This window comes from Poecilia reticulata, chromosome 18 (genome assembly GCF_904066995.2).
Source record: "Poecilia reticulata chromosome 18, P_reticulata-male-v2, whole genome shotgun sequence".
Lineage (NCBI taxonomy): Eukaryota > Metazoa > Chordata > Actinopteri > Cyprinodontiformes > Poeciliidae > Poecilia > Poecilia reticulata.
Genome location: NC_088847.1, coordinates 18,853,600 through 18,867,828, shown reverse-complemented (window position 1 = coordinate 18,867,828; position 14,229 = coordinate 18,853,600). Strand labels below are relative to the sequence as shown.

At 38.8% G+C, this 14,229-nt stretch overlaps 1 protein-coding gene across 2 annotated transcripts in view; it reads left to right on the top strand.

The window, feature by feature from the left end:
- The window catches only part of pcxb (pyruvate carboxylase b), a 392,212-nt gene that overhangs the window by 80,214 nt on the left and 297,769 nt on the right, over positions 1-14,229 (top strand). The gene's annotated exons all lie outside the window — the stretch shown is intronic.

Below are 14,229 nucleotides of genomic sequence, written 5' to 3'. Positions count from 1 at the left end.
GGTGCAGAGCAGGTGTAGAGTCGTGAGCAGACTCAACATAATGCGCGTCAAACGGGAACAAAAAGAGAGAAATGAGGAGGTGTGCAGGATGGGAACAAAAGAAAGGACTCAGGAGTGTAGGGGAAAATATTTTATGGATCTGGGAAGCCGAACAAAAAGGCCTGAGATCTGAAACGGGGTCAGATTGGGTGAGAAACAACAGGAAGCATAATGGAAGTTATAAATAGCTCTCTGCTCCACTGATGATCTGTGCGATTTGCTCGGCTCAGACGACACAGATGGGTCTCAGGCTGGTTCAGAAGATGAAAACACAAACACATAAAGTGCCTCAAGTTTATCCCACGAATCTTTGCTCATCATTGCACATTAAGGTTTTGCAATTAATTTATAACTCAAACGTCACCGAAGCAGTTCAGGTTATAAAGCAGCGCTGGTCCTGGAGCCAAAAAAGTGTTCAGCAGTTCTGAGTTGTTCTGCCGGACTCGCTCATTGGGGAATTTATGAATTTCCCAATGAACCTAAATTACCGTCACATGTGGGACCAGTTCAGTATTTTTATGTAGCAGGTTGGTAAAACCCGAGCAGCCAGGAAAATTGGTTCAATGGCAGTTCCAGGTGAAGAAAAATCTGATAGTTTATTAATTTACTTTCAATGGCATTAAAACAATACTTCTCCACTTTATTCAAAACTTGTACATTTTAGTCATCAAAATTAATAAACTGATTCCTGCAGAAACCTTTAGTAATGCCAGACTTTGGCTTTAATATGCAAAAACCCATCTGTGCCTTCAGGATTTATGCTGGTCATCATTAAGCAATTTGTTTCCATGGAGAAGAAACTGCAGTTGATATTTCTGCATCAAAAGATTGCCTTGATGCAATCGTGACAAAGTTGTTTGACAAAAAGATGAAGATTTCTTGCTTATCGATGCAGTTGATTAGTGACTTTTAAGCTCAAATGTATTTACAGAAACAGATTTACCAAGGTTTTTACCAAGGAGACAAATAAATGCAGTGAATTCAAAGTGAATGCACCTTCCCATTGTTGGTGAATGCAGCATGAGAGCAGGGAGACCCTCCAGCTGTGCTGTCGATCGTTTCCCCACACACTCCTTCCAGATTAGGATCAAATGTCAGTGAAACAAACTAAGTTGAAAATGTAAAAACAACAGATCTGAAACTAAAAGACAAATAGATTTAAACAAAAACAGTTTTGAATCTGGAAATATTAAAACCGAGACAAAAAACAATATGAAAAAATTTAATTTTAATTAAAAAACTGAATTGACAAGTGTGGTTTTGCAAGTCTAAAATGTTGCATTAAGCTTTATATAAAATAATCCTTTACTTAGTAGTTCCAGTGGGAAGAAATTAAAAACAGAATAAAAACCGTTTAGAATAATGCATGATGCACACTAATTGCACATTATAAATTGCACATTTCACCCCATAATAACGGTAATAATAATATTCCACACTGTCGATTTCACATGTTGCCTCAGAAATTACACTCGAGACGAATCCTGCACCCAGCAAACCACCGAGGTTTGTTGGATGTGTGTGTTAGCCTGTGTGTGAGCGGTCAGGTGCAAGGCCTTTGTTGTTTGGTCTGACGGCGTTTGAGACCTTCTGAGGCTTTTTTTCCCACATGGTGGCTGCAGCAGCTAAAGGAGCTGCTCAGCGCCGTCAAAGTCCCCTGCATGGGGGTGGGAGACGCTGGACAACAGGGATGATGGCTTAGCCGCCATCTTCCTGTCACTCTGCACACACCGTAAAGCTACTGTTTTCAATGAAGCAATACTTAAGATGCTTTTCTGGCTACACAATCCAAACTCATCACATCTATTTCTCTCCTGAATCCTCTAAATTAGCTTTTCCTTATGTAGAGCTGCACAATAAATCAATAGCAATATAATATCAGTAGATGACATGACTGATAGAATATTCAATAATAATTCCAGAACCGCACAGCATTCTGGGGGATGTAGGCATCAGCTGCTCAGCCTCTTAAGGCCAGCTAAGAAAGATTGGAATCAACAAACTCACTCACTCTTTGGTTACCTAGCAACAACTCCGTAACTCTTTGGTTACCTAACAACAACTCCGTAACTCTTTGGTTACCTAACAACAACTAAGTAACTCTTTGGTTACCTAGCAACAACTAAGTAACTTGCACAGCAGGAGTTTAAGGTTTCACCTCTGTACCTCATAACTGGTTAAAAGTAATAAAAATAAATAAACGCCATGGATTGAAAACTGTGGAGAAAACAGGAAAGGTCATTCCTCCAATTTGGTAATATTTCAGATATTTAAAAAAAAAAAAAAAAAAAAAACTAATCAATTATCAATATCGACTGATATGTAATGCTCACATTGTGATGCATTTTTTAGCCGTGTCATCCAGCCGTTGACTTTTTAAAAAATATTTTATTTGCACTTAAGTGAATTTAAAAATATTTTGTCTGTATGTTTTAATTATTTTGTATACGGTACAATGTGAACACAATAATTGGCCAGATCTCACTTGGAATAATGTTTATATAAGGGGACGTGTGGGTAAAATAATAGTAAAATGAACATAATAAATGAGTAAAATTAAATGCTCCGACTTATTCTTGATAAAACGCAATGGGAGAGAAAAAAACACCATCAAATGAACAGACTCCCCAAATTATCACAAACTATGGAAACTGCCCACTGGTCTGGAAGCAGTGTGGTTTCTGTGATTGATTTTCAAGCTAAATGCATGAAATTGATTCTTGATCTGTTGCAATTTAACATTTTGAGTTAAATTATTGCAGCATGTATCCGGCCAAATGTGGTTGCAGGAACAAAATAAGTACATGGCACTCGCAGCACATTAGCTTATCAAACATTTCATCCAAGCAGTGCTTTTTGATTGCAATTCAACACAGTGTGCTCTGGTTATAAAACGTCAGCATCAATTTTCTATTTATTTTTACTAAAATTGGTTTCAAACTTTGGGTAAGATGTTTGGTTTTTGACATCAAAACTTGTCATTAATAAATTTAGGTTGGATTATTTGTTGTTTGAAGATTTAAATATTGATGGATGTTGTAACAAGTCAGGTTGTTTTAAGTTTTTTTGTTTTAGCTCAAATCTATCCAGGTGGCTGTAGCATAATGACGATGAAAACTCAAAACAAGCTTGTTCCTCTTATTCCTCAGCTGTAATAAACCTTTTCTGGAGGATTGAGCGGTCACAACACAAACGCAAATCCGTCCAATCATGCCTAGAGGTGTACTGCTCTCACCATCTGAGCTCCGACTCAAAGTCCCTTTTAAACGCGGCTCTTTTGCAGCCATTTTTCAGTTTATCACGGAGGGTCATTGAAACTGGCAGCAGTGCAGTCGTTAGTGAAATTTACTCAGCATCCCACACGATATGGCACGAGTTTGGAGTTGTAGCTGTCAAAATAGGTTTTCATTTCAAGCCAAGGGAAGGAAAGTTTGTCCCTCTGTCTACGTTTTGTTGGGAGAAATTTGTCACGTTACAGGAGAAGTAGAGAGATGGCGATTAGAGCTGGGAGAAAGCTACAAAGTGGAATCTGCATGGGGGTTTCATTCGAACATTATGCCCATTATTGCTGGAGCATTGTTTCCACTCAGCTGCGCTCAGTCTCTGGCGTCTGAAGACATTCGTTCTTGTTTTCCTGCCGTTGAGATTTGTCAGCGATATTTCATAAAGGGGGAAATCTTTTGTTCTTTTAAATTTTTTATTTCTGTTCCTTCTGATTGGTTGGTATTCATCATTTTTCATTTGCTGCAGTATTTTCTCTCTCTCTCTCTCTCTCTCTCTCTTTTTCTCCAATGTTTCTTTAATCAGATCTTAATCCCCTCTTAAAGTATGAAAATGTTTTCTGTATGTAGCTACAGAAGCTACTGTGCTGGAACACATACTAGGCAGAATATGTCATTACTTTCTTAAAATATTAAAATGTAGAACTACTGAACTCTTAAGAGATTGACAAAGCATAAAAATATACTATGTCTTTTTTTGTACCTCTGTTTCTGTTTGCAGCAGTGGTGTTAACAGAACCAGGGTACAAAGTAATTAAAATGGCCAGAGTCCAGCTCTTTAATTAATATCCTGAACTTTTTACCCCTGATATTTGACCTTTGTGCCCTTTAAACCAGTCGGTATCATTAGCGCCCACCACATTGCTATTTTTAGGCTTTCCCCTCGGCAAAGTTGAGCACCACCTAATGAATATTGTGATATTCAACACTGATTTTTGGTGATATTTGGAAAGAGGATCAATGTAGTTATTTCACCACCTGTTCCCCAGAGGGAATGAGTCTCTTATCTGGTTTTTCTCAACCAATATGAATCAAATCACATTTGAGTCTCCAAGCTTTGGTCTGAATGGTTTAATGCTGGAGGGAGATTCTTTAAAACTCAAACTTCCTCCTGACCCATTTTTCCTTCATCGCTGCGACAAGCAACTTTTTCAGTATGAACAAAAATTCTGTGAAAGGAGATTATTTTTTATTTCTTATAAAAACAAGCCAAGCGTAAAAAAAAAGAAAAAACACCCATTTGGGGGTGCTGTGGTGGCTCAGGGGCTTAGCACAACCCATGCATCGAGGCCCTAGGCCGGCGGTCGCAGGTTCGATTCCCGGCTTGGCGATATTTGCCGCATGTCTTCCCCCTCTCTCATAACCCTCTTTCCTGTCAAACTACCTTCAAATAAAGGCCACTAGAGCCAACAAAACCTTAAAAAAAATTTAATTATAAAAGAAAAAAAACACCCATTTGTTTGTTTTTTTTAGCTACAAGTTGATGATTTTTGGTGTCTGGAAAATGGGCTACTTCAAAAACCTCCCGGTTGAGTGACATTCCATGGACACTGTACCGTTACCTAGCAACCCTGGCTGAGCTCGGCCCGTTACCTAGCAACCAGCACGTTTGGTCAGCTTGTTTTACCGCTATGTGCGTTGTACAATGGCTGCTGGGAAAGGCAAGTGTTTTTTTTTTTAATGTAGCATCCAGTAACCACTTGCCTCATTCTTGTTGGTTGTGCAGGAGGCTCCACTTCTGCTTTTCATACGTATACAGTTGTAAAATTGTGCTTTTGCTTGCAGCCACTTTCAGATGCGAGGGTAAATGTTGAGTTGGGGGGTGTGGCCTGCAGCAGTTTATCTGGATTTAGACTGAAGAGAGGCACTAAAACGGCTTGGAGCTCAAAATAAAAACCAAACTGCCTAAAATCTCTTTAAGAATGATTTTGTGTAAAAAACCTGTTCAAGGAAGCATAATAGATGACCTTTAAACCAATTAAATGTCTCAAACATTTGTCTTGTTTTTGAAAAACGAATAAAGTGTCGAATCGAATGTGTTAAACAGCTGAATGGTTATGTTAAGATTGATTGAAGGGGTGTGAAGTGTACGTTTGGTCCTAACTTTCCCCATCTCTCTTTCTCCATCCGTCCCCTCCTCCATCCATGTCATCCGCCAGCGCTCCCTTCAGCACTTTTCTTCAATCTCCAGTCAAATTAATTCATTCATTCCTTTATCTTCAGCTCGTCCCCGTCCTTCTCGGGCTCTTTGAGACCTGTCAGCATCTCCGTTCTATCTGTCCACCACCCTCTTCGGTCCCCCAGCTCCCTCTCTCTCTGTCTAACCTTTGTCGTTCCCTCATTGACATTCACCCTCCAACGTTTCCCTGCTCATTCATCTCTCCTCTTGCCGTCCTTTGCCTCACCTTTGCCTCATCTTCTCTGACTCATGCCTCATTTTTCCTTTGTCCCACCATGAACTTGCCCTCTCTTTCACCATCTTCCGGCCGTCTGCCCTCCATCCATTAATGTATTAATCACTGTGGATCGTTTACCAAGATCTGCTAACCCGACGCTTTTGAAGCGAGTTTGAACAATACCTCTGATTATTATGGGTTTTTTTTTAGACTATTAGGAAAAGCCATGTTTTGACAAAAAGGCTGGTCTTGTTTTAGTTTAATTACAAAATAATGTTTTAGAGTGGGTTATTAAGGTTTCCTTCATTTCTTCATCTGTAAAGACTCTTAATTTCTGAGGCTCAAAGGTGAAATATAAATGTACAGCTTTGATTTGCTCTCTGTGTGCAGGAAGATATGCTGCCGACAAAAACACGCAGTTTCAGTGCGTCTTCACTCTAAAGACATTCAGATTATGGATTTTGAGACATTTACAGAGAAATATCACATTTGCATATTAATGCTGGAATCTATTTGGAGAAAAATTAAAGTTTTTTTGCTTTGTTACGTTACTTTTTTTTTAACCCCACACAAACACACCAGTAGGGAAGCAAATATTGGAAGATGATTCAGGAAAATAATGATGATTCAGGAACATAAAGATGTGTAAATTGTTGCATGTTTTGTTTTGACTCGCATTGAAAGTTTTGCACAGACTCTTGAAATATTTTGTATCAAATCTGTTTACACATCTAGATTTTAGTACAGCAGTATTATGAGAGCAGATATTTTCATTCTGAAAGCAAGATTTCATGTTTTTTGTTCCCTAAATTTTTAATACTTGTGATTACGTTTTCTACAATCGATAGTCGCCACACAGGCTCGCCCACTAGAAGGAAACAAACACACACAGTGTAACTCTTTCATTCTATTGGCTGAGAGGTTGCCAGGTGACGGTACTCTTGTAACAAGCGTGAGCAGAAAAGCATTACAAGATTTAAGGATAGACATGAAGTCCTGCTGTTAAACTGAAAATGCAAGCATAAGTATTAAAAGTTTAGAAAACAAAAGACATGAAATCCTGCTTTTAGACTGAAAATGTTTGCTTACGAACGGGTGAATTAACATTTCCCCGTACAGTACAGATTTTCTCCATGTCATTAACTCTTTTAACAGCTAAACCTCATACTGAGGATGTGTCCAAATTCAGGTGCTGGTCCTTTGAAAGCTGCATTTAAACACCAATTGCGTCACATCAGATTTTGCCTCAACAAATTCTCTTTTTCTTCTTTTCCTGGGATTTGAAGGACTTGTCTGGTTTGTCCTTTGCAGTTCTTGTGAAATATGAAATGTCCGGATCAGAAAGAACTCTGTTCCTGTTCTTGCAGTTTTGGATTAAGCAGCAGATTTCTGTCTCGATATGTGGTGGCGTTACTGCTGGGGAAATTTTCCACAAACACTATTTTAAGAAGATTGCTGTATTTGTTTTGCAGCTCATCTCACTAGATTTATTTTAAGATATTTTGATCACTGAGTTTACACATCTTAAAGCTGATGGTCTGTGGAACTACAACATTAATTTTGCTTTTCCTCAAACTTTCAACATGTTAATCTTTTACTCTGCAAGTTGCGTACTGAATCAGGAAATATTTCATGATATGGTCTGCTACTCCAAGCAGTATCTTTATTATGGATTGACATTTACAGTCCCATCTAGTTCCCACTCCTCCTGCCCTTTTGCAGACTATTTTGGTGGCGGCTTGTCCTCCACCTTCTCACCGTATTTCTTTCAAACCTGTCACTTTTCAAGGTTTTCCAAAGGGCTGGTAGTTTGATGAGACAGTGTTTTTTCCCCTGATAGCCGTGAAAAGCCGTCAGTTGTCACTGCTTCTTGTGGCTCTCGTTTTAAAGCCTCTTCTCTTCAGCAGTTTTGAGGCTCCTAGCTCAAAATTATGTTTATTTTCATGTCCACAAGTGTCACAAGGCGGCAAAAAACAAAGCTGGAAAAGCGATGTCAGTTTTTAAACGCTGAATTCAGACATCAGTGCCTGACATGATGATCATCCAACACAAAAGTAAAGGTATCAAACTCTGCAGCTCCAATTGTAGTTAATACAGTGAATATTTTATAGTGGTTTATTTATTGTGGAAGCAAAGGGAAATGTTGTCTTTTAGACCTAACAAACCGACACTTTATCCACAGATTTGAGCTTTTTAAAACTACCCTGTTTGCCTGCAATTCACTAACGTGACAAATGACGTAGTTTGACAAAAACTGAAGTTATAAACCGAGACACAGAGTATAAGTATGCTGTTGCAGCTTATGGCTGACCAAATGAAGGAAATTTATGCTCACAAACGACAGCCCATGCTGCTGACTGCATTGAAACTTTGCTTGTTCAAATACTGTGCTTTGTTCTTTCACCTCATTGCTGGGTTTTACTTCCCTTAAGACAGATATTCCAGTTTTTTGAATAATCCTGGGTCTAAAAGAGTTTATAATTGGGAGGCTATGCTATGACTTGGCCACATTTAGATGCATTTCACACACAGTGCCTCATTTAGAGGACTTTATGGTAACTTTTATTGATGTTTTGGAAAAGAAATCAATCTGTTCCTTGATTCCAAGTCATTCTACACCGTTTAGTAACGGATGTATATTTGACTAATCCAAAGTCTAGAAGGAGTCGGACGCATCATTCAGATGAACTTTAGTGAAGATAAAAAAAAAGGATGAACGAATCATACATACATACATAGTAGTGTTGGCGCTCAGGATTGTTGGGTTTTTTGTGACACGTAAATCCATATACTTCACAGAAAATTTAAAGTATTCTAAAGAAAATGCAGCTTGGGAAACTGAAAAATCTCGTAGCAAATCACACAGCTGGTGTTTGCAAACCAGCAAATCCAGGAGCGCCGTTCGTTTTCCTTGGCTCTGATTGGCTGTACTCCCCAGAACAAAGTTGAGGAAAACTGTCAATTTTAGCTTTTGTAATAGTGCAAAAAAATGTTGCTTATAGTTTCCCCTACATCTCTGAATTTCCACAAAAAAAGTAGCAGTCTATTTTTTTGCTGCAGATATAAAGTGAGATTAGTCAAGATGGACATTTTTATTCTGAAAAGCAAACCCTATGTGTGTGAGAGACTCTAATGTTTTAAGTGTTTGCAAAATGGAGAGACAGCCTCTGCATTCAGCTCCAGCTCTGCCTTTGAACCTCTTCTCTCTCAAGGTTCAATTTGTCTGCAATTTGTCTGTAAATGATCTTTTCTTTTGTGCGCTGTGTGTGCTTCTCGCTGCTGGATTGAGCCCTGAGCTAGTGAGAGTGTGCACGCAAGCCTGATTCTGTCATGGGACATTGGACAATTGGTAGATTGGTGGTCAGGAGTCCTTTAGATCCTAAAGTGGTGTAATTATTCCTCCAGGCTCCTGCAGAGCTGTATGCATCAGAATCAAGATGGCAAAGTAAATTGTTGGTCTTTTTGTGGATCAGGCAACAAAGGAAGGAAATGTTGCCTTTTGAATCTGGGTCTGAGTGGGAGGATGCACATCTTGGGGACAAATGTCATGAGGAAAACCTCTTTGAAGTAGAGCAACTCTTCACTGAGTCTTTCTAGAGATTTAAAACTAATCTACAACTTCTGCTGTGTGCTGATTATTTGCAAACCTTCTCAACAATTTTTACAGAGTTTAGAGTTCAGCTCAGTGAGGCCAGTTTGTGAATTTATCAAAACATGACTGGTGTCTAAACATCGTCCCAGTTTAACCATTAGATTAAAGCTGTGGGTGCGTTTTTCTTCGTCCACTGAGGAAAAGTCACCTGGGTCTTTTCAGTCTTCTAACTAGGAACCTGATTGTTATAAAATGGAAGCAGAAACACCAAAAAGGCTGCAGTTAGAGACCCTCATCTCTCCACCTGCGATTGTAATTACAAGCAAGCGTATTAATCTAGATCATTTTTTAGATCTTCAGAAACCAGAAGAATAAGTCAAATTTGTGTAGTTCTGTTGAAAAGATTGGTAATTTTATCAGATTTTGGGAAACTAAATTACAAAATAAGGACCTTCTGAATTTAGTGGAACTGCTCTGGTGCCGTTTGCAGAGAATTGAATAGTTAATTTTATCAAGGCTCGCAATTTCACAATTTGTGGACTTTTCTGTGGGAATTAAATCCAAATTAACCTTTAATATCTGCTTACTCAGTGTTTTCTATTTAAATTTATTTTTTTTTGTTCAGCCAGTTTAAAAATTTCCAAACAAAAAGCAGCTTGTGAAGCTGAAATATCTCGTCACATTGCTACATCACACACCTTTGGCTAGTGTTTGCTAAACAGCCAATCCAGGAGCGCCGTTCATTTTCCTGGAGCTGATTGGCTGATCACCCACAGAAAGAGACGGTTTCCACTGTGAGTATTAACACGTATTAAGGTGTGTTTGGTGTTTGAACCAATAAAATAGGTATTTTTAGAGGTGTTTTTAGTTATTTTTGGGTTTTAACCGTTTGAGTGGCTTTTGTCCCAAACTCCCTCTGAAGATCGAAGATCCACTGCATAGAATCAATACTGGGAGCTTTTAAAAAGAGCATTACCGCCTGTCTTCAAAGGGTTTATCTCCAGACCAATGTCTAACAACCAGGCTCTCCAAATGAGTCGATAAATGATGCTGAGTTTTCAAGAATCTCAATGGATTTCACAAAGTTTTTGCAAACATTAAACTGCTATAAAGTATAAATATAGTTAGATAATGCAGTCTAGCTTTGACCAGTTGCTGTTTTTCAGCTTGTCTAGTTCAGAAATGGTCATTATCAAGTTCTAATAAATCTTTTCTTTTACTCTTTTTTTAATTTTTCCAACTCTGAGATTTTCTGCATCTTTGACTCTCTGGGTTTCTACTGGGCAGACTGGTTCCAGCTGGCTGAAAGAGCCTGGCAATGAAGATATATTCACGATTTATTGTGCAGCTTCATTAAAACCATTAATTTTGACTTTGTCGCTCTTGATTTCATGCGCTTGAGAAAACGTGTCGCATTTTACTCCTGTTCAGAGTCTGTGCAGGCGTTGACATATCAGGTTTTTAATGACAATGTTTTAGCTGCACCTGTTTGCTAAATATTTTGGATTTGCTAATTGGTGTTAAACGACCGCTCTCCATCTTCCTCAGGCTGAAAGAAGTGACGGAGGTGGATTGAGAATGACAGAAACAATGCCTTGGGGTTAATTGACCGAGAGTCTAAAAAAAGAAAAAAATAAGTTGTGGAAACAGAAATTTAAACAAAGTGAATCCAAGCAGAGCGGAAAGAGAATAAACGAGCTCACATTTGGACATCTTCATCGATTAGATATGTGTGAATATGCAGTTTTCCTGCTTTAATGCGTTTCACGGTGATCCTCATGCACAGTAAGGCTCTTTTCCCATCATTAATTTCTTCTGTTTAATCTTGAAATGCATTTGATCTCCTGCAGTATTTCTTCCTTCCTCTGTCTTCCTTTCATTTCTCACTATTTAAATGTTGATAAAGCTTCTCCTTCTCTCCGTCGGCTGTATGTTTTATCTGTTGGAGAAGATGTTAAAGATGTTGCGGCCACATCAGCATTTATCACTCTTTCTTCTCCCCACTTGAGTTTCGCAAAGCCTTTTTACTCTCGTTCTGCATGTGTGTGAAGCCTGTCGAAAGCTCCAGGGAGCGTCCCAATCAGGATTATTTCATGTTTGTTCCTGGCTAATATGCTCAATCTGGCTTTCCTCATATCCTCCTTTTCTTCTCCACCTCCTGTTAAAGAAAATCATTTTTATTTCTCTCCTCTCCTGTGCTGTATTTGTCCTCCTTTCCGCTCTCTCTCTCTCTCTCTCCATGGATCTTGATTGTTATATTTTATGGATTTTTCCGGCGCTCTTATCTCAATCCGCTCGATAATCCCGTCCGTTTTTGTCCCCTGAGGTGCGGCCAGGAAACACATGTAGCAGTAAACTAAACACAACCTCTCCTGTGGCCACATGCCGTTTGTCTGCGTCCGTTAGATTATCTTTGACAAGAAAAGCTGCCAAGTCGTTGAGATGACATGCATGGATTCCCTCAGGCTTGGAGAGAGTCGATAATTATCCCAGGCACCAGGTTACAGTGAGCATTGTTTGTAAATTTAGCATACGTCTGGAAAACACAGAGGTACACAACCGAGTCGAAGTTTATTGTTCGGTTTGGGCGTGTCAGTCTTTAGTGTGTGTGTGTGCGTGTGTGTGTGTGTGTGTGTGTGTGTGTGTGTGTGTGTGTGTGCGCGCACAGGAGTTTTGTTTGGCTTTATGAGCACGTCGTGAAATAATTTTAAGGTGATTATAATTGTGCGGCGGAGCGTACAGTGAATGATTGAGAGGTAAGCACATGAATAAGAATGAGGGCTGGTTTATCATGCTCGTGTTTTCACAGCTCCCAACTCCAGAGACGGTTTTTGTTTGTTTGTAGCAAAACATGAATGAGTTTTAAGACAAAAGAAAGGGATGCTTTGATTTCAATCACAGGTTAGAAACCATGAAAAGAAGCTTTTCCAGAACCTTCTTTTGACATTTAGTTCACAAGTTTTGGTGTTAAGTAGCTTTAGGTTAACAGCCGAGTGTTGTCAATGTTTGGCAAAAAAGTTTTTCTGTGCAAAAAAATCAGCTGTATTTCACTCCTCGAGTTTTATTGACAACTTTTCAGTATTAAGTATTAAAAAGAGCTTAAAGGTTTGAACAAACAGCATGAATTTAAATGTGAAAGTAAATTTAGTTTTTATTTCCTGAGAAATTGTTTTCTTTTTGAGATACAAGGTTTCTCACACACCGCGGCGATGTACAACATGCAGCTGGCTTTGCTCTAAGTGTCCTTGCAAATTGCGTGAAAGTTTGTTTTCATTTGTGGCAAAAGTTTTTAAAATCGTTTCTTGTTTTCTGAAAGTCTGGAGATTTGGCTCAAAATCCTGTGGCATCAGAAACAAAACTGCATTTGTTTTTAAGCAAGGAAAATGCCAGACTTCTTTCTCTCCATTTTATTCAAACTTTGAGGACTGGTCATTGATGGAAACGTAAAGTTGAGCAGGGAAAAGACGATTACTGGTTTTATACAACGACATATCAACAAAGCGGCATCAATTTCTTATTTCATCTGATGACATGACCTGTTCAGTGAAATTAACAGTGAACGGTATGTTGTATGTATATTCATACCTTTACTTCAGTGTGTCAAATTATCAAAAAGTCAATCTGTCATTGAAACGTTACAGATTGCATCTGTTTGTCTAATCATTTAAAACTTGTAGGCAAATGTCCAATAATAATAATAATAATGATAATAAAAAAACCAGCATTAATTTCCACCACTAACCTCTAAATGTCTGAACGTCATCAGGCTGCACATCCATAAAGGACAGAAACCAGATAAACCCAAGACCAGAATTAATTAAATCTTCAATTTGCATGAATTACCATATCCCACGTGATAAATTAAAATGTAATTTTCATACATTTCATCCAGTAATCCCCCTTGGCTTCCTTTTTAATGTCTTATTCACAGGCTTGGGGATCCCGTGGCTTTAAATCGCATCACAGATTGAAAAAAACCGAAGGATTAAATATCAGAATGAGTCATGTCCTGGCCCCGGGACAGATGTACATTAGGGGATGGAAGTGGTTTTCAGGGATTTGCGGACCTGTACATCAAACGTCTCCCGATATGTTGAAGTATTCGGCTGTGGAGTTGCGGTCGACCAATGGCGGTAACTCAAACTGAAGGTCTGCATGTTGGTTTTATCTTGGAGTCAAAAATAAATTGTCGAGCTCTGAATTACTGAGACGTACTCCACGTCCAATTCACCGAAGCCTAAAATAAGTTGCATGAGTCGATAAACAAGACGTCCGTCTGGACCAGAGTTAGAAGCTTTACTGCCTGCATTTAAATGAGAACCTGAGTGGAAATGATTGGTGGGAAAAATCAGACACTGCAGCTAATGTAAAAGAAACTGTTCTGCTTATTGGGGCTGTGAAGAGCACAGCAGGTTTACCACCTGCGAATCGCACTGCGAGGATCATTGTGCACATCTGTGTAAGCCATTCATCTGTGGCTGATCTTCTGTACATAAAAAAAATATCCTCTTTTGTCCGGTACCAATACCAAACAAATGGGTTGAGGAGTCTCCACCCTAAACGGTCATGTTAATCAGTGACAGCCCTGTGCTTTGGTGCAGGAGATTTCTAGAAACACAAGCCAGGAATCTTACGTTGAAGCAGATTTTTCAAATATAAATACATAAAACTATATACTAACTATAAAAACAGGGTGGAATTGGAGCGAATATTCATATTGTTGGTTCTCAGATGTATTAATGTTTCGGCACTATTGGGTTCTAGAGTTGAAATGATAAAACCAGCTTGTCTGACGTTTACTTAGATGGATGTCCTCTTGAAATAAAGTACAGGAGGGGGTACATCATGCAGTTTTACTCCAGTATTTACAGGATTTATCGACCACAATAACCCACGAATACCTGAAATTTAATACTCTCTA